Consider the following 21,167-nt stretch of genomic DNA (forward strand, 5'->3'; position numbering starts at 1 on the left):
CTCCCTCCCAAGGATTGTTGACAACTCTTTCAGAACACGCTGGTATCCAACCTCGACACATCAAGCCTGCATCCCAGGCGGGGGGGCCTGGTACCAGGGGGACTCAACACCGCAACATCTCGCACAACAGGAACAGGCGATACACAGATAAGTGTTAAATACTACCTAGTAGACAACATTTATTACTTTACAAAAACAGGGGAAGGCCTGGGGGCCGGTTCTAAAGAATGGACGCCCGTTCCATAGGGTGGTCCAGAGCCTGTGTGGCCGGTTAGCCTGGTTCCGTACCCAAAATCCTGCACACTCCACCACTCCATGACGGGTGTCCTAGTATTTAAAACCATAGTCATGTGCATCCAACAACCTGGAGGTTCGGCTCTGAAGAACGGACACTTGTCTCCTGGGGGGTCCGGAAACCGTGTAGCCGCTCAGCCTGGTCCCATACCGTGAGCCTGCATACTCCACCGCCCTGTGACAGGTGTCTTAGTACTTGAAGCCACCATCCAGGGAGTCCGAACACATAACTTGGCTTCCCAAGCTAGAATCATGCGTACATATGTTATTACATTCTGCTCTCAAGCAAATGTCACTACATTCCCTTACAAGCGGGACCCTAGCTCCATTTCTGCAGGAATGGACTACACTGCACCAGCAGGAGTCGCGCTGGAAGCTAGCTCCGGACAGCCCCACCGACGGCAGCGACCACCTCTGCACCAGCAGCGACGACGACCTCTGCTCCGAGCGGCTTGCCAGCAGCAGCGATCGCCTCAGGCGGAGGCAACCACCTCTGCAAGGGGCAGCCTCACCAGCGGCTGCGACCACCTCAACACCGACGACAGTGGCCACCTCCGCACCGGTGGACGGTGGCTGCCTCAGCGCGTGTGAAGAGGTCCTCGCTCCCGTCCTCCCGTGGAGTGAGGACAAGACCATCCAAGAACGCCGCTGCGACCCACGCGGTGTATGGCGTCTTGTACGGCCCCCAGTACGGCCAGCGGCGCGGGAGAAGCCGTGGATGTGGCAGACCCGTGCACGGCGCGACCGTCGCCCGTGCGGTGGACGGACAGCCACGCCTCGACCAAGCGGCAGGAGGCAGCGTCGGAGGCGGCCCCAGGGCCATCCGAGCCAGGGAGCCAGGCACGTGGCAGCTGACGGCGCCTCAGACGACCGACCCCGCGTAGCTGAAGTTCGCCTCCTTCGTAAGGCTGGCGAACGCCCTTCTCCCCCGAATGCTGGAGGAAGAAGCGGGCCGCCAGCCAGCGCGAAAGGTGGAGCCCCGACTCGGCTCGCCCTCCTCCCCAGCAAGAATGATGAACATCCTTGAAGCTCAGGGCAGGAGGGAGGCTGCAGCCCGACTTGCTTCTCCCCACTACAAGGCTGGTAGTCATCCTTCTGGGTGACCACTGGCGGGGGACTGCAGCCGGGCTGCATGATGAAAATCCTTGAAGCCGAGCAATGGTGGAAGAGCACCAACCTCCTCAAGGTCGCGCTCCTCTAAACACAGCAAGAAGAAGGCAAGACTGCCGGCACCACCACGGGCGCGATCTCTCTGGCGGTGAGGTCGCCGAAGGAGGTGGCCCTGACGCGGACCGCTCCAGAAAACACCGGTGCACCCCATCTGGAGGCCCAGAAGGCGGAAGGGCACGATGAAGGCGAGAGGAGCAAAGCATGGCTATTGCCTAGGAGATCGATCCCTTTTTATAAGTAGATCTCCCCACTCGCGCCCTGAAGCGTCACGGGCAAAATCTCCCGCGACGTACTCCAAGGTTCCTACCTTATGACACGGGGGCCAGGCCCCACGTGTCAGACTGACTGATTCGAAGCGCTAGGAAGGCGAACCACCACGCTGGTAGCGTGCAACTGCCCCACAGTTATGCGCCTTTTCATCCTCAGGGCAACCAGCGATCAGGAAGGTGAATCGCCACACAAAGGAGCGTGCAACCGCCCCGCGGTTAAACGCTCCCTCATCTTTGCCGAAACCGGCGGTCGAAAAGTCGAACCGCCATGCGGGAAGCGTACAACCGCCCCGCGGTTATGCGCCCCCTCAGCTTCGCTGCAACCGGCGGTCCAACATGGGGGCCCAGGCCCACATGTCATGCAACCGGCGCGCCGGTCACAGGGTGCGAAAAGTCGCATCGCCACTCGCGCCAATGCCACAACTCCTCGGGGCCATCACGGAAAACTGAAAAGATAAGTTTTCAGAACCAGTGCGGCGACTCGAGACACCCGACGCATGGCCCAGCAGTACGCGCTAAGTGCGAGAGTCACGGGCCGGTCAACCGTGAAAGCGGTCATGGCCACCGGCATGACCATAGGTGGGCCGGCAGCAACTGCATCATTAGGCACGCAGGAGCAGCAGGCCAACCACCAATAAGACTCTAGCCCCACCAATAGGGTCATATCCTCTCCTGAGGCGGGCATGGGGGCCACTGTCGGTACCCTAAATCAGGGGTACCCTCTTCTACAGCATGAAGACGTCGCGCCCATGCAACGTCTCCAGGCCACGCGGAGGACGGTGCCTGACCCCACCACATGGGCGGGTCAAAGGACGCCACGTAGCAAGAAAAGACAACACATCCCAGTGGGTATAGTGGGGTCCGGACCTCCACAGAAGGATACCGGACCCCTATACGTATAAGTCCGGAGCCTCCGAGTAAGGTCCGGACCTCAGCAAGGTCCCGGAGCGAGGAGGACCCTAGCGTGAGTAGAGATTCGTGCTGACACGTGTCCAGGCCTTGCCCTTCACTTCCCGCTCAGGCGGAGACCCGCAGCTTGTGGCCCATGACATTAGCCATCGAGCCGAGCCTAACGTAAAGCCGTGTAGCGCCTGCATTTATTGAGGAGAGGACGCACCGCCTGCCACTGCGCTGACGGGTGACGTGCCCTCTCAGCATTTAATGTGTCCCGTCCCATCCGCTGGCAGGCGGCGTCAAGGTCATCCAGCAGGCGGCGCACCTGCTGGGTCTTCTGGTGAACAGCGCCCGTGCCAGGCAGCGCACTATGTTATCCCTTCTACAAGAAGCTTCCTTTGCACGCCGAAGATACACAGATCTCGGGTGACAGGACACAAGGAGATTGCCCCGGCAGAAAATATTTATAGTCCCAAGTATTATATTCTCTATGTCCCTGGGCCCACATGTCGGGGCTCAGTACCTTTGTGCATGCCCCCCTTCGGCTATAAAAGGGGAGGCATGCAACGTTACAAGAAAGGGGTGAAGCTCAGATTCACAATACATTACACAGTGAAGTAGGGTGTTACGCCCCGGCGGCTCGAACCACTCTAAACCCTCGTGTGCTCTCGTGTGTTCATCCACCAACCTCGTAACAAGCAAGTCGCTTAGGCCCCTCCTCATTTTAGGAATTAGGGCGGGTGCAATCTGCCACCCGGCTAGAGAGATTTACCCTCCGATAAGAACTATGTTATTATGTGATGTGTGACCTTAGGAACACCAAGAACAGGATCAACCATCTTCCTCAACACTGGTGCAACCCCCAACTCAAAATGAGGAATAGGTACCACACGATGAAGGTATGAATCAAGGGGGAGCACATGAAGAAAAGGATAAAGTGTAAGAAGTACCACATGCACCTCCAACTCTAGTCTGGGCCACCATTCAAAGAAATCATCTAGTAGATCAAATTCTGGGTGACATCAACAAGCGAGTAACCACTCGTTCACGTTTAACTATTTTTTGTGAACATTACTCTTTTGTTTCTTCTATTGAGCCTTTAAGGCTAGAAGAAGCCTTGCAGGATCTGGACTGGGTATTAGCCATGCAGGAAGAGCTCAACAACTTCCAGAGAAATGAAGTGTGGAGTCTGGTGCCACGTCCAAAGCAAAATGTCATGGGAACCAAGTGTGCGAACGAGTGGTTATGCCCAAGTTGCAGGTTTGAATTTTGAGGAGACTTTTGCTCCTGTAGCTAGGCTCAAGTCAATTCGTATATTACTGGCCTATGTTGCTCACCACTCTTTTAAGTTGTTTCAAATGGATGTGAAGAGTTCCTTCCTCAATGGACCAATCAAGGAGGAGGTGTATGTGGAACAACCTCCAGGCTTCAAAGATGACATGTATCTGGACCATGTTTACATGCTCTTTAAGGCGATCTATGGACTTAAGCAAGCTCCAAGAGCATGGTATGAATGCCTTAGAGATTTTATCATTTCTAATGCTTTGAAGGTCAAGAAAGCTGATCCTACTATCTTTACTAAGACTTGTAATGGTGATTAATTTGTTTGCCAAATATATGTCGACGACAAAATATTTGGTTCTACTAATCAAAAGTCTGGTGGAGAGTTTAGGCAGGGTAATGATGTAGAAATTTGAGATGTCAATGATGGGCGAGTTTAACTACTTCCTTGGATTTCTAGTGAAGCAACTCAAGGAAGGAACCTTCATCTCCCAAACAAAGTATACCCAAGACTTACTCGAAAAGTTTGGGATGAAGGACGCAAAGCCTGCTAAAACGCCAATGGCAACCGACGAACACTTGGACCTCGACAAGGAAGGTAAGTCCGTTGATCAAAAGGCATACCGGCCTATGATAGATTCATTAATTTATCTTTGTGCTAGTAGACCGGATATAATGCTTAGCGTATGCATTTGTGCTAGATTTCAATACACCCCCAAGGAATGTCATCTTGTGGCTATGAAGCGAATTCTTAAATATTTAGTTCATACGTCGTGCTTCGGGATTTGGTACCCAAAGAGACACCTTTGACATAATCGGATATTCAGATTCCGACTATGCCGGGTGCAAGGTCGATAGTAAGAGCACATCAGGGACTTGTCAGTTTCTAGGAAGATTCCTGGTGTCTTGGAGCTCTAAGAAACAAACATCTATTGCCCTATCCAGCGCTGAGGTCGAGTATGTTGTCGCAGGCCAGTGTTACGCACAACTACTTTGGATGAGGCAAACCCTATGGGACTTTGGCTACAATTTGAGCAAAGTCCCACTCCTACGTGATAATGAGACTACAATCCGCTTGGCAGATAATCCAGTTGTACATAGCCGCACTAAGCACATAGACATCCGACATCACTTTTTGAGAGACCACCAGCAAAGGGGAGATATCGATGTTTGCCATATCAGCATTGACAGACAGCTAGCACTCATGTTATGTATGTAGTGCCACAAGCAACCACATGGATCGGTCCTATGTGGGTTCTGTGCGTGTGAGTTCATGAGAATGAATAGGCGACACATCACAAACCCTAGCAAGGTATTATTAGTAATAGTCATGTTTGTATTTATGTCATTAAAGATGCAAATGTGTTATCGAGTGTGAATAGATGATGTTTATAAACTTCCTTTACAGGAATTTCAAAAAGGAAATCCGGAGAACTTGACCGAAGGTGCATTGTATGGCATAGTTGAAGGCCTATGCACATTCATGTTGAAAGATGTCATTCCCGCTGAAGGGAAATATCACGATGCTTCCAGTACATTAGCTATGCCAGAGTTTAGAATACTAACAAAAGATAGTAGACTATATCTTAGACGAGATAGTTACTAGAGCATAGGTGAAAACCTTTGATGTATAGAATGTGTGAAGCATATATAGTTGTAAACAGAAGAATTTGATGTATAGAATGTATGATAGAATTTAATTCAGTTTGTTTGAAAATTTATGGTTGTAAATAGATGAATATATGGTTGTAAATAGAATAATTTGTGTTAATAAATATAAAATTCAGTTTTGTTTGAAAATTTGAAAAAGGCGGGAAAACTTATACTGACTGTTGGGGACTTGGTCTCAAATACTATGAATTAAGAACAAGGCAACACAAATGTGTTAGTGGTTAAAGGTCCTTCGTCCTTCGAAACATTATTTCCCTTAGGATATAATGATCTCCAGACGAAGGTCATGAAGGACATACCTTCATCATCATAATATATGTTAATGAAAGGAGAAGCATATGAAATACAAGAGACAAAATGAATAATTATATGACATTGTTGATATGTCTTCTTTATATTAGCATAGATAAACAGAAACAATATTGAATTTACATACATGCCCTTCATATTTACTATTGACTTATGGACAACCCAGCAGGGACTAAATGGCCTTTTTCCCTTTAAGTCGGTTCCTTTTTCCACCATTGAGCCGAAGCTCCCTTGCGCGTAGCTTCGGAGCAACATCAGCCTTCGTCTCGACCATGCTTTTCACATCGTATATGCTTTTAATCCGAGTCCAAAGGTACCTATTCATATGTTACACTTGGAAAACATTGTTAAATCATGTTTTTGAGGACCTTCGGAAGATGAAGGCCCCCAACAGTAGCCCCTCGCAGTATTAATTTTTTAAGATAACGAATTCAGACTACGACATAGACGAAGGCCTTAAGCCGAAGGTCCGAAAAAACACCTTCCCTTTGCTAGAATAGCAACAGTCAATGACAGACGGGGCCCTCCAATTTGCAGCGCGCTGGACATATAAATAGGAACTCACACCAGCTGCATTTGATACGTTGCTTGTGCCATTTGCATTATTTTCTTAATCTTTTAGCTCTTGCTCACTAGCGCTTAATAGATTTTCAAGCTCTCTGAACTTCGGTTTAAAAAACGCATTTTCACCATGTCTGGAGAAAAGTTGTCTCATGAAAAGAAGGTTGTTGCAGAAACGAAGCTGACCGAAGAAGCGAAGCTGTTTGAGGAGAAGAAGTCTGTGGATCCTTATGTTGCTGGATTTGTTGAATCGATGGCAAAAACAAACACAGAGAAAATTACTAAAGAGATACTGGAAGGTTTGTCTGAAGATACTGGTGACAGTGATAGCTATGATGCGGAAAGTGGGGATGAAGATTCTGAGGATCGGCCCTGGTGGCCAAGTCATTCAATCTTCGGAAAATCGACCATCAAACAGAGTCATCTTGAGAACATGAGAGGAAGGTACTTTCGGGATATGTCTATTGTGAGGGCTAGTGGAGACAACAACGTCCCTGCCCCTGAGGAGAACGAAGTTGTGATTTACCGAAGCTTCTTCAAAGCTGGACTTCGGTTCCCTTTGAGTAAGTTTGTAGTTGAAGTGCTGAAGACCTACCAAATCTTCCTTCATCAGATCACCCCCAAAGCCATAATAAGAATGGGGATTTTTGTCTGGGCAGTAAGGAGTCAAGGGCTAGAGCCAAGCACAAAGTGCTTCTGTAGTATGCACGAACTTCTATATGAGACGAAGGCCATGGGTAAAGAACAGTACCACAACAACATCGGTTGTTATGGATTTATCGCTCGCCCTAACGCAAGCCACCCAGTGCCCACATTTCAGAAAAGATGGTCCGGGGCCTGGATGGAAGAGTGGTTTTATGTGAAGAATGATCTAAAGACGAGGGAAGACATAAAAGAAATCATTATGCGTCCCATCTGGTCCTGCTTCGGCCTGCGAAGGCCGAAGGTCGAAATTGATGACGCCGCCGAAGCGTGTTAGAAGGCCTTCAGTACTGTTTGCTCCTTCATTGGCACAAGAGATTTAATTCAAAAACATATAGCATTCAGAGTATGGTCGCTTGTGGAAAACTAGGAAATGCCGAAGGAGACCATCACTAACTCTAGCGAAGGTGGTTTGGTCTGGCTGAAGTATACATTCAGGTTTGAGGATAAGTTTGATGAACCAAATGATGATTGGCCGAAGTGTATTGAAGCTACTAGCGATGAGTTACTTGGGGCGTACTCCAAAACTGAGGACAATGCCTTGTCCGCAGCCTTCGGGGGTCCGAATAGAAAAGGTTGAACATGGTATTCGATGCTATTGGCTTCGTATACCCTGACTATTGTTACCCGCTGCGAGGGCAAGGGGTAAAAAGAAAGATTGCTGCTTCTGGAAAGGTTGCCGCTTCGGCTATCACAGCCGAGCCGAAGGGCAAAAAGATGAAGCTTCTGACTCACCAGTCATGTTATATTGAATCGGCCGTGATACCTGAATTTGGTGAAGGGGCCTCTTCAGCTGCCAAAACAAAAGAAACTGTTCCTCCTGTGCAGAGGACTGAAGAGCCGGCTATAATGCCGAAGTTACTTTCAATTAAGCTAGTTGAGACGACGGCTGATAAGGTTGAAGGGTCAAAAATTGAAGAAATAACAAAAATGCCAGAGATTTTGAGCCCTTCGACAGAGGCAACAGTGCCGAAAGCACAAAAGAGTTATGCCGCAACTCCTAAGAGGAGAAGGATGGCTAATGTGCTAGATGTTGTGTTAGAAACAGCAAAAACCTTGAGTCTTGCTCCTACAAGAAGAATTGCCGAAGCTTCCAAGGCACAACCCAAAACTGATACGAAGCAGGCAGAAGTCGAAGCTGCAACAATTCAGGCTGAAACCGAAGTTGGGCCTTCAGTGCCCACTGAGATAGAGTCTGTCGTAGTTGAAGAAAAGGAGACAGAGCAAATTGCGTCTGAAAAGGTTGAAACTCCTGCTCCCGAAGCTTCAAAAGAAAGCACTGATTACATCATTCGTCATGCTTTGGGAAAGGGACTTTCTCAAGAAGAAAAGCTAAAAGCATGACACTATGCCCAAAAATTGAAATACCCGAAGGGGGCATTAGTGTTTAATGGCAGTGGGGAAGAAGATTTTTTGTACTGTCTCCCAGATAATAAAGAAATATCTGTTTGCCGGGAGATAGGTAGAAGCATCAGATTCCCGAAGCTGGAAGATGGCCTTTCAATCTTATCGAAGGATGAGCCTGCTGACAGCTTAGCGTATAATAGCATAAAGGTATAAGAGTTACATTTTAATTTAAAAATTGGGTATTTTATTTGTCATACTTATTCTTTCCTCCATTTGCAGGGCCTGATTCTCAGTAATGCCCTCAGGGCACAGAAAAAAAAATGAAGATGAAGGATATACGATGGCTCTGAACAACCTTCGTTCAGAGGTAATCGAATTAAGAAATGAAGGTCTTGAAAAAGACAAAATCTTGATTTCATTGGTAAACAAAGTGAAAGAAGATGAAGCTAGTTTCAAGGCTCAAGCCGAAATCCAAAAGAATGAAATTGAAGACCTTCGAAAACAGTTGGCAGAAGCCAAAGAAAAATGCGCACTCGCAGAAGCTAACCGAGAGATCAGCGAATATTGGAAAAACCATTTAGAGAAAACTATTGAAGAACTTCGCGCATCCAAGGTAAGATGCTTTGAAAAATCCTTGGGCTGCGTGGAGAAAATAAAAGTTAGCTTCGCCAACGTGGGCACCTATTCTACCGATGAGAACATCATACGAGGCGACCCTGAAGGTGTTATCGAATGGATAAGTGGGGAGGCCGAGAGCTTCGAAGAAATCTTAAGTGATCACGGGGATGTCTGTGCATTTTCCGGTGCGCGGGGGATTTCAGCTATCTTGGAGAATGCAGGATGCGATCACATCAAGACCATGGCCCAGGCTGAAGCTGCCTTCTCCGCAGATGTCACGAAGGATCCTTCAGCTGAAGCAACCTTGATGGGCGGAAAATTCTATAATGATGTCTGGGTGAATGGTGGCCAAGAGATGGCTCATGAAATTATGAAGAAAAGTGAAAAAGACATCCATAACGCCCGAGCAGAAGCAAGGCAAGCTGAAGAAGCTGCAGAGCACGAAAAACGTATAGGTATTGCTTCGTGGCTTTTAGTTTCGACATTTGTTTTTATGGCTTCGGACTGATTAACTTTTTCTTTCTTCAGCTGAATTATCTCCGCTGCCAGAACCGTTTGATTCCCTGGCCGATCCAGAAAAGAAGGAAGCACTGAAGATCATTAATATGGATGAATCTATTGTTGATGAAGTCGTCAATAAATTGCTAAATGAAGTTGCGGAGAAAATCCTGAAAGAAGACTAACACTTATTGTAAAAACATTTTAAATGGTCGATGTAATATACACTAGAATGAACATTGTGGTTTTTATTGTAATGAAGCTGTAACATTTGATGTGTGTAACTTTGGATCAAATATGTAAATTATTATAATTTATTTCTTTACGATGCATTAAACTTACATACATACCGTTTTTGAGCCTTCGGCAAAAAAACACCTTCCCTTCTTTTCATGCGTCATGAAGGAAAAGATCCAGGCCTTCGTAAAAATAACCAAGCTTCGTAAACAAGGAATCCCTTCTTTTGTAACAGAGCTGATGAAGTTGTATTTCTCAAAGCTTATTTTGTGCCTTAGCACATTTTCATTTTTACGAAGCATTCTCCGAAGGTTGACATCGTATTCGATTTGTGCCATTGATGGGATATGATGTATGATGTGATGTTATGTAGAATGATGTGATGATATGATGCAAAATGATGCTGATGACGAAGACACACACTCACACTCCAACACTGGAACACAATCTCTGCCTTCCCTTAGGAACGACTGAAATCTCTTTGCCGTTTATTTTTCGGCTTCACTGTTTATTTTTCGGTGTAAGTTCTGCATCCCCTTAGGAACATCTTTTGAACTTCTTCGCCTTCTATTTCGGCGGTATAAGTTCTGCATCCCCTTAGGAACGTCTTTTGAACTTCTTCGCCTTATATTTCGGCGGTATTTGGCTCTGCATTCCCTTTGGAACGACTTTTGAGCAGAAAACTTACGTTGCGCTCCCTTAGGAACGACTTTTTTGTAGCTTCAACAAATCTTACGTTGCGCCCCCTTAGGAACGACTTTTTTGTAGTTTCGACAATTTTTAGCTCTTCATTCCCTTTGGAACGACTTTTGAGCTTCGGCAATTTTTGAGCTTCGTCAGTCTGTGAGGAAGATATATTTCATTCTAATTGAAGCGAAATTATTACAAGGAATTAAAACTAGATTTACATTGCTTGTTCCTTATTGAAAAACAAAATGACATAGAACATAAAGGTATTACAGAGGTAGGATATCGCTCAATAAATGTGCTTTGATTCTGGCACAGTACTGTTGACTGTGCGAGCTTCGGATTCCTTCCTAAATTCACGTTGCTGTTGGGAGTGCTGGCGCCCTTCTGGCTGCTGGCTTCGGGAATAGGTTGGTTGCAGTGGTGGTGGGGGTGGGAGCTATGGCCAGGAAGCCTGTGAATGGCTAGCCGAAGCAACAGTAGCTGCAGGATGATTGCTCACATATTCTGGTATGTAGGGAGAGTGGCACGAAGCAGTGTGCAAGACCTGCTTCGACTGATTCTGCCGAGCTTTGGCTTCTGCAATCTCCTTTTGCTTCTGAATGGTGATTTGGCATATTCTTGTAGTATGTCCCTTGTCCTCACCACAGAATAAGCAATAGATCTTCCTGGGCTTATCCCCAAATCTTCCTCCGAAGCCCCTGGCGCCTCTGCCCCTTGGAGCTAGCGGCCTGAAAAAGCTTTGATGTTGCCCCAAAGATTGTGAGGTGTATTGTGACCTTTGAGGCTGGCTTCCTTTGTCGTCGCTCTGACTGGAGCTGTGGATCGACCTTACATGCCTCGGGTGGATTCTTCCTCCGAAGCCCCTGGTCATCTCAGAGAATCTGTAAGCTTCCTCCCTTCTTTGGCGGAAGTCGTTGTCAGCCCGGATGTACTCATCCATCTTCTGAAGCAGCTTCTCCAGAGTATGTGGGGGCTTTCTGGCGAAGTATTGAGCCGTAGGTCCTGGCCGAAGACCCTTGATCATGGCCTCAATGACAATTTCATTGGGCATTGTAGGCGCTTGTGCCCTCAGTCGCAAGAATCTTCGGACATACGCCTGAAGGTATTCCTCATGGTTTTGCGTGCACTGGAACAGGCCTGAGCTGTGACTGGCTTCATTTGAAAGCCTTGGAAACTGGTAACCAACATGTCCTTGAGCTTCTGCTACGACGTGATTGTCCCTGGCCGAAGAGAAGAATACCATATCTGGGCTACGTTTCGGACAGCCATGACGAAGGACTTCGCCATAACTGTGGTATTGCTCCCGTACGAAGATATAGTTGCTTCGTAACTCATCAGAAACTGCTTTGGATCTGAGTGCCCATCATACATGGGAAGCTGAGGTGGCTTGTATGATGGGGGCCATGGGGTAGCCTGCAGTTTTGCTGCCAAGGGAGAAGCATCATCAAAAGTAAAGGTATCGTGACTTAAATCAACATACCATCCATCTTCGTTGAATAGGCCCTCTTGACGAAGCTCCCTATGTTGGGGCCTTCGGTCTTGTTCATCTTGAACAAGGTGACACACTTCTTCAGTAGCTTTGTCGATCTTCCTTTGAAGATCAGCCAGCCGAGCCATCTTCTCCTTTTTCCTTTGCACTTGTTGATGGACGATTTCCATGTCCCTGGTCTCTTGATCCAACTCCTCCTCCTGGAGTGTTGGACTGGTGGCCTTTCTGTTCTGTCTTCGAGCCTCTCGGAGAGAGAGAGTTTCCTGGTTTGTGTCCAGTGGCTGCAGTGCAGCAACCCGTGGCGTTGTTATCTTCTTCAGCGGCATGACGAAGGTTAGTGCTTTGCCGAAGGTTGTGGAAGTAGGTACACCGAAGGTGGGCGCAAATGTTGGGGACATGTTCTCAAATACTATGAATTAAGAACAAGGCAACACAAATGTTAGTGGTTAAAGGTCCTTCGTCTTTCGAAACATTATTTCCCTTAGGATATAATGATCTCCAGACGAACGTCATGAAGGACATACCTTCATCATCATAGTATATGTTAATGAAAGAAGAAGCATATGAAATACAAGAGACAACATGAATAATCATATGACATTGTTAATATGTCTTCTTTATATTAGCATAGATAAACAGAAACAATATTGAATTACATTTGTACCTTCGGCTTGACAGAAGGTAAAAGTCCAGGCGTGACGCGCAGATGAATACAAGTCAGTGTGAACAGTATGGGGGTACTGTTCACCTATTTATAGGCATAGGGCGCAGCCTGTGTAAATTTACATTCATGCCCTTCATATTTACTATTGACTTATGGACAACCCAGCAAGGACTAAATGACCTTTTTCCCTTTAAGTCGGTTCCTTTTTCCACCATTGAGTCGAAGCTCCCTTGCGCGTAGCTTTGGAGCAACATCAGCCTTCGTCTCGACCATGCTTTTCACATCGTATATGCTTTTAATCCGAATCCGAAGGTACCTCACTACAAAATGACCCCCCCTTTAGCAATGCATATATGTGTTGGTACAAATCTATATAAGTGTTGATATGGTCTATACCAACACATAATTATGTGTTGCCTATACTGCCATTGCTGTGGGCTACTTCAACACTTATACATACGTTGGTAAGTCATATAAATAAGTGTTGGTAAACTGCAATAGATTTTTATAAGATACAACAACGCTTACATGTGTTGGTGCCGCCCGTGACTATCTCGTCATCATAGGATGCTACAACGTTTAGATTCGTGTTGTGGCAACATTTTTATGCGTTGCAAACAATAAACCAATAAATAAATATTTGAATATTTTTTTTGAGGTTAAGAGTATAACATGTTGAACAATGCACATTTGATATTTCTAGAATCATCCAGACACACATGGCAAAGAAGAAAAAATAATATATATTAAAAATCAATAATTGCATTACAAGAAGTTGATCCATAGTTTCATATATAATATATGTTCGAGACACTTTTGGTATGATAAAAATATATTTACATATGACTCATAGTCATCGGTGACCTAGATCCTAAATAAACCAATAGGCAAAAAAAATATCCATATGTAGCAAGCCCTTGCATCTTCATAGTGTTCCAGGTTCAGAACTGAAAAAATGAAGCATAGAAAATATAACAGGTTAATATATACAAAATGACAGGAATAAGTAATACAAAGTTGAGAAGAGATGTGCAAATATCGCATTTCAAAGAAGGGGAAGGAAAAATATTATAGCACAAAAATTCATACAATGGGAAGCATGTATAGCCTAGAATGATCTAATCATTATTTCTTATTTCTGCACATATTCCCTGCCTCTTTGCCTTCAGCTCCCAAACTTCAGCTCCAAGCCTGCACAACTGCACTGCCCCAGCATGGCATGGCAAGGTGAGCCCATTAGTGCAAGGGCAACACATTAGTGATAGGAAGATTGGAAACAAATTTAGACACCAGCCATGATGTTTTTGCCGTATTTTGCTTGCGCTCCTCACCAAATGCCCAAAGCTTTCCTAGGACTAATGCACTTGATTATTAACTACAGTCAGCATGATATTTTACACATATAAAATTTTAAGAGAACAGAAGGACCTGAGTGAGCACCTTGGATGCATTACTGTTTTTTTTTGTTTTAGTGATGCAGAAATTGTAGCTTGGAGTCCTTCACGTCGTGGTTGTGGTGGATTGCTCTGCACTTCAAGAACACGCAATTACATGTGAACTACTTGGGAACATAGTTTAGAAAATCTGCTGCTTGCTGCTACTTTCAGCATGTATACAATATGATATAAACAATCTTATTCCTAGACAGATCATACATTGTTGTTATTTAGTTCAAGTAATTCCTATAAAAAGCAACCTTGTTACAGAATATCCTGTGACTACTGCCTACTTTACCAATGATATTGCAATGAGGACATAATTAAACAACCTATCTTGTCACTGTTACTGCAACAATTAAGAATCATTCAAAACATACATAAAAATCCTAATTGCCAATTGTTCCTAAATGTAGAAGCACAAACAATTCATAGATGGATCTAATCGCACAACATAACCATGCACCCTCAGTTGCTGCTTTGACTAATCGAGGCTCGCTACCACCTAAAGACATAACGAACACAGATGATGCAGAAGTAACAGGTGCAAAGACATTGCTAAAGCCCAGAAACAAACACAAAAGTCGCGTGCACATACCTAAAGCTGTGCACCATAATCCTGCAAGAGAGTCCAGATACTTGTTCCCATTAATGTCATAGACATAGGAACCCTGCATAATCAAAATGGTGATAAGCTAGACTGTGAAATATATTCTGTAAATGTAAAGATTAAAATCTACTTCTCCACAACTGAACACTGCATTTCAAGAGATGTAACAGAAACCATGGTGTAAAGTTCAGATTCAGAGCGACAACCTCAGATCTCTCAATGATCAGAGGGTGCAAATCATTGCTCTGCCAGCCAGCTGTAAAAGGCGCCAGCATGCCGTGGCCCTTGAACCTGGAAGAATCACCTTGTAGATCAGAAATAGACAGTGGTGACATGGCCCTTGAGCCCAATTATTCCTGTTCCAGACAAGAGGAAAGGACTGTGTACCCATTTTCTTCAAGCTGAGCAGACGGTGCTGAACCAAAATGTCTGACTGTCGCATCCAACAAGCTATCTGCATAGCCTTGCAAACTTGCGGTGCTAGTTACATGCTTCAATAAGCTGCTTGCCTGTGATCAGGATGGAAAAAAAGGATCACACATGAGAATTTCGGATAGAATCAAAGTGTAGTACTTTATTTTCTGTCTTAATTTGGCAGCAAGACTATAAATATTAAAATGATAAAAGCAAGTTATGTACATCTGAAAGATTTAGCCTAAATTTTGGATTTATAGATTAAAAAATAAAAACAATGTACCTGATGCTTGTCATGGTGTCCTTTTTAAAATCTCTTCCTCCTACAAATAAGAAATATTAATCTCTTCCTCCTACAAATAAGAAATATTACACATTATGATTCAAAAAGATAGAAGGAAGTCAAATTCTATTGTGGCTACCTTGATGATCATCAAATAAACTGTACTTGACTCTCTTTGCCACTATGTTTTTCCCTTATTCCATCACCATTTGAAAAGCCAAAGTGGTGATCCATTTCATATTCCCTTCCAGCCTTTTTAAGTGCTTAAACTTGTTTCCTTGCAAGAAAATAAAAGGACCATTCTTCATAAATGTAACATCCACTGTCTTTTTGTTCTGAGTTAAGGGATTCTAGCAATTCCTTGTTCTCGGGGAGACTAGCCTACAAAATAATAGCAAACATGGTGCTGGAAGGATGAGTGTGATCCATGCAATGCATGGATTTGTTGATATGACCCTCAAGATAAATCTACCATTTACCACCAAAATAACTTGAATTGATTTTAGACTCACCCCTAACAAAGCATAACCACGTCTAAGTTCCTCTCTTATTTTTTTGAAGCTGTCTCTTGTCACATTGGACACAAAACTCTAGCGAGGTACAAGGCATCACTATGAACTAGAACTTACCAAGGTCAGTGAGCAAAAGTTTGAAAGAACCCTATGAACAAGCCATTAACACTAGCATCTGGAAAATTCACAAAGACATAGGTCGCAATGAGCTAAATGAACTCTAGCAAATAAGTCAAGATACTTAGAATGACCCTACTTGTGGTAAGTCTAAGCTGAAGTACAAAATAACTCAACTGGCAAAACGAAGACTGCTGAAGGAGGGTCACGTTTACATCAGCAGTAGTGATGATAGCAAGCACTGCAAAGTTTCATAGGCTACGTGAACAAACAAGAGATAACTGAAATCTCATTATCTAAACAATAGCAGTGACATCACATGCCCAAGTAAAATGCACTCTACATACAAAAATGCCTCCATGTCCAGTTCCATCAAAGAAAATTCAGGACCTCCAGCTGTGTGAAGGGTACCTCTTTTTTTTACTCTAACGTGCATCCATTAACGAGAAGATAGGATTATAGGAAAAAACAAGAGGCATGTCGGAACCTTCCAATTGTCATCAAAACTCTCAGTTTAAATGTGAATTGAGAAAACTCAATTAAAAAAATCTAACATCTAAAAATTCCACCGGAAAAAAGCACATTGCAAAAATTTTAATTTAGCAACTATATTGTTCGTATAGGAAGAAAATCATAAGCCAAAGAGCATACCTTTAGGCTCATCGCGATAATCTTATTTGGATTGCTTGAATATTTGTGCCACATAATGCCATAGCTTAGTTCCTCTTAAGCTAAAAAGTTAGAAGGCACCGACATCATGTATACGAACTAATAAAGCATATAAGCAGGGCAATCTGTTGCTATCAATCCCAACTGACCTAGTGAAGGCTGAGTATTACTAGACAGCTAGTTGAATAGCTTATAGAGGATCTGATAAGAAATTGGATTTTTGCATGATTATACAGTTACATCACTGGTTGACTTGTGCTGCTGTAAAGCATTTGAGAGAAGAACTCAAATTAGTTGGGACAAGGATGGCATGGAACTAAATCACACTGTTACAATGCTCCAAAAAACATACCAGATTTGGGCATGTTACCACAATTTGTTTATCCAACAGTAGGGCCATACTAGTTTTTGTTACCTAATATTCTTTATAATACATAACAGTAGGGCCTTCCGTACTGTTTCTACAAAGTAAAAAACTAGAAGTAGCAGAACATACAATTTTCAAGGACAGAAAGGCAAACTATAGTCATAGTCCATATCGACAATGCAAAAGCTTATGCAGCCACCAAATGTAAATTGATCTACATTCAAGTTTCAAGCTTAGGGAAATGGAGGAACGATACTACAGGCTAGGGTTGTGGAAGAGAAGTCATGACAGGGCACTCGATGTTATAGTAACATTGGTTAGCAGTCCGGTACATACCTGTGAGGTCAACTGTTCCTTTCATTCAGAGCTGATGAATTCCAAGTGTTTTTTATGTCAAGAACAACATTTTTTTTGTGCATGCCTGACAGTATGCAAGCACTAAAAATGCAATCATAAGAGGCGGTGATCAATTTCTTAACACACATGATAAAGTTTTGAGGGAAAGGGATAAAATTTGACGGAGTTCACCAGTTGGACTGCACAATTTAAAAAAAATACATGTAAAGCCAATTAAGGAAAATACAGCAACATGAGAGGCGATAACTACCTTTCTTCCTTCTCCTTCGACCTTTGATCTTGGGGGAGAATCGCAGTACTGGTTGGGATCAAGAACAATGTAGAGGAGTGTTCATGGATGGGGTGCTAGAGATAGAGGAGGAAGAAGAGGAAAGGACACGACGTGAAGTCCTCTCTCGCCGCCCTTCCCCGTCTCCTCTATTGTGGGTTGCCTGGCCGAGTTCGCTTGTTGAGTAAAGGAGGCAGCGCGTCGGGGGCATCTCACGTCTATTGGAGCTGGGCGTCCATGGCGCGTCGGGGTGGCGCAGAGGCGACAGGGAGGGGAGCGGGTCAAGGTCTTCGAAGTAGGCGTAGCAGGACGCTGTGGACACGGGCGGGGTGACGGCGAGTTCGCCCGGAGGAGCAGCGACGGTAGCCGCGGCTGAGCAGGAGGTCTGATGAGGCGGCAGCAAGGAGGAGCTAGGGTTTGGAGTTCAGATGAGATGGAGCTCAGGGACCGTGAGGGACGCCCAAACGAATCTGCTTGGAGTCGCGGCGAGGACCGAAGGTTGGTTTGCAAAAACATCAATGTGCTGACATTTTGGGCCATGAAATGTGCCCGCGGGGTTGAGGTTTTAATAACTTTCATAGAATACTTGAACGGAAAGATTCTAGAAACCACTCCACTCTTTTTCCGTGGGTATGTAAACACAAACAAAATAGGAATAGAACAACTATGATCTCATCCGCTCACTAATCAAACATATCTCTATACACTTTTAACGAGCCCAGCGCATATTAATTACGATAGCTAAATTTAACGAACATGAATTAGTGTGCCCAACATTGATTTAGTTTGTTCTTGTAGTGATTAGTTGTTGCCATTTCTTTATTAATCAATACATTCCGCTAGCAACGCATATTAAGTGTTGTCGCATCCTATTTAAACAACGGATGCTGCTAGCAACACATAATAAGTGTTTCCACATCCTAGTTAATGAACGGATGGTGCTAGCAACACATATTAAGCGTTGCCACCACCTTAATAACTTAACGGATGATGCTTGCAACACATATTAAGTGTTGCCTGCTAATTTCTTACAACACATAAAACCATGTGTAGCTACGGATGCGTTGTTGTAGGGGGGTTTGTGTTGTAGTGCCTGTTCATATGTTACACTTCGAAAACATTGTTTAATCATGTTTTTGAGGACCTTTGGAAGACGAAGGCCCCCAACACTGACGGGAAATGTTAAGCAAACCGCCAGTGGAAATAACATTTTCACTGGCGGTTTTCTTAAGTAAACGCCCGTGAAAACAACATTAGCACTGGCGGGTTTCTTAATACAGCCTTCGGTGGAAACAACATTTGCACTGGCGGTTGTATTAAGAAAACCGCTAGTGGAAACAACATTAGCACTGGCGGGATGCTTAAGAAAACCGCCGATGCTAATGTTATTTCCACTAGAGGTTTTCTTAAGCACCCCGCTAGTGCTAATGTTATTTCCACATGCGGCTGTATTAAGAAAACCGCCAGTACGAATGTTGTTTCCACTGGCGGTTTTCTTAAGCAACCCATCAGTGCTAATGTTATTTCCACTAGCGGTTGCAAAACAGCTGCCAGTGAAAAGGCCGATTTCCACTGGCACCTAGCACTGACGGCACTGAAAAACGCTAGTGCAAATAGCTCTAGGACTGCCACTATAGAGCTTCTATGTACTAGTGAATAACTATAACAATAATAACTATAACAATAATAATAACAATAACTATAAGAAGAAGAAGAAGAACAACAACAACAACAACAATAATAATAATAATAATAATAAGTGAGGTGCATATATACTTCCATACATCATACATCTTACTCATGGCTTTCAACAAATCTCTCATTTATTCCAATAGTCAATTGTAATCAAACAACCGAGCAATCTATAAGCAACAAGCCCAAGCCAGCAACATGCGGCTGCTACGTGTAATCCATCTTATTCGCCTAGCACAAACGGATACACATGCCCGGACACCGCTGTGGCACTGAGATGAGTTAACTTAGGCATAAGGTCCTTGTAGCAACATGCAATCATCAAATATTGGCACACAATCAGCCCGTTAAAATAATAAAACGTTCGTCTCACTTTCTAGAAGGGACAAATAGATCTCTAATGGCCGGACAATGTTTGATGCATGAGCTTAGTCTTCCTATAGTCACCATCCACGTTGTGCTCTATCTAATATGAGTTTCCAGTTTGCCTCCTATTCCCAACACGAGCAACACGAGGTAGCATGTTTACAACTCCTCTGCACATCCTAGCTTTTCCCCTCTTCTGTTTGCCTACTAGCTACTACACCGTCACAGGGTACAATGTTTGCACTCCATTGAGTTATTTGTGGAACAGGAAGCAATATATATGCGGCTGTCTTGAGACTGCAGAACATTTAATTTTACTTTCCTTTTTTATCAATGTAAAAAAATATCAGCTAGAATAAATTGCTAGCAGGAGTACGTTTTGTTTTGTTACCACATATTCACTCTTCAACATAACTATATATCGCATTGAAAATGCACTCATTAGCACCGTGAAAAAACAAATAGAGATAGTTGATACTCCCTCTGTCTCTAAAAAAATGTCGTTTGACTTTTCTAAGATCATGTTTGACCAGCTCATTTTATTCAAAAAATTTCATAATTATCATTTATTTTCAGTACGATTTAGTTTATCATACCGTTTACATTAACAATAAACTAAAGTTTTCTATATTTTCACAAATATTTAGAATAAAACAAATTAATCAAAGTTGGCCTCAAGAAAGTCAAACGACATCCTTTGTGAGACGGAGGGAGTACAAAATATCATAATTATAGAATCACATGACACAAGAATAGACAATCAGAAGGAGGTGAATAATTACGAAAGCTTAGAAAATAATTATCTCACCTCCTCTTAATCACAAAACCAATATAGTACACTTAATTCTGGACAAATTACATTTTCATTAATAAAAATGGTACTGACCAAAATTCATAAGTTTGATTAATCTCAAAATTTAATAGACTAAATTAGGTAAATTATACAACTCACCTAACTAATAGAATCATGTTGCTTGGAAATCTGAATCTGAAGTTATTAATAAAAAACGTATTTTTGTTCATAAAAATTAATCGACATCTAATATCAGAATTAGGCAATAATCATAAAAGATTAATATTCCAATCTTTGCAAACCACTAATTAGATGTCCTAGTCCTAGCAATGATCAAGATTAATCAATTCAACAGTAACAATTGAAAATAATAAATCAATCTAAGATCAAAACTATACATGAAATTATTCGATAAAGACAGAAATAAGGTTACCAAACAAATCTTGCATAGCCAACACTTTAATCATTAAGATTCGTGTACTGAAGTGGCCAGCAAAATTATCAAGTGTTCCCCCTCAAAATCTAAAAAACCCTAGATTGATCTCTAATTAGATCCAATCTGATATCTTGCACAAATCTCAACACTGAA

The 21,167-nt window shown here is 43.6% G+C and overlaps 2 long non-coding RNA genes across 2 annotated transcripts; both read right to left on the reverse strand.

Moving 5' to 3' along the window:
* Positions 1 to 13,419: 13,419 nt before the first annotated feature.
* LOC109944555 (uncharacterized) lies at positions 13,420 to 14,169 on the reverse strand. Its single transcript, XR_002267633.2, has 2 exons — positions 13,985 to 14,169; positions 13,420 to 13,898 (listed from the first exon to the last, which is right to left on the reverse strand). It is a non-coding gene; the product is annotated as an uncharacterized lncRNA (long non-coding RNA).
* A 426-nt stretch (positions 14,170 to 14,595) lies between these two features.
* Positions 14,596 to 15,160, reverse strand: LOC103647109 (uncharacterized). Its single transcript, XR_002750024.2, has 4 exons — positions 15,128 to 15,160; positions 14,947 to 15,031; positions 14,729 to 14,801; positions 14,596 to 14,635 (listed from the first exon to the last, which is right to left on the reverse strand). It is a non-coding gene; the product is annotated as an uncharacterized lncRNA (long non-coding RNA).
* Positions 15,161 to 21,167: the final 6,007 nt, after the last annotated feature.

This window comes from Zea mays, chromosome 2 (assembly GCF_902167145.1).
Source record: "Zea mays cultivar B73 chromosome 2, Zm-B73-REFERENCE-NAM-5.0, whole genome shotgun sequence".
NCBI lineage: Eukaryota > Viridiplantae > Streptophyta > Magnoliopsida > Poales > Poaceae > Zea > Zea mays.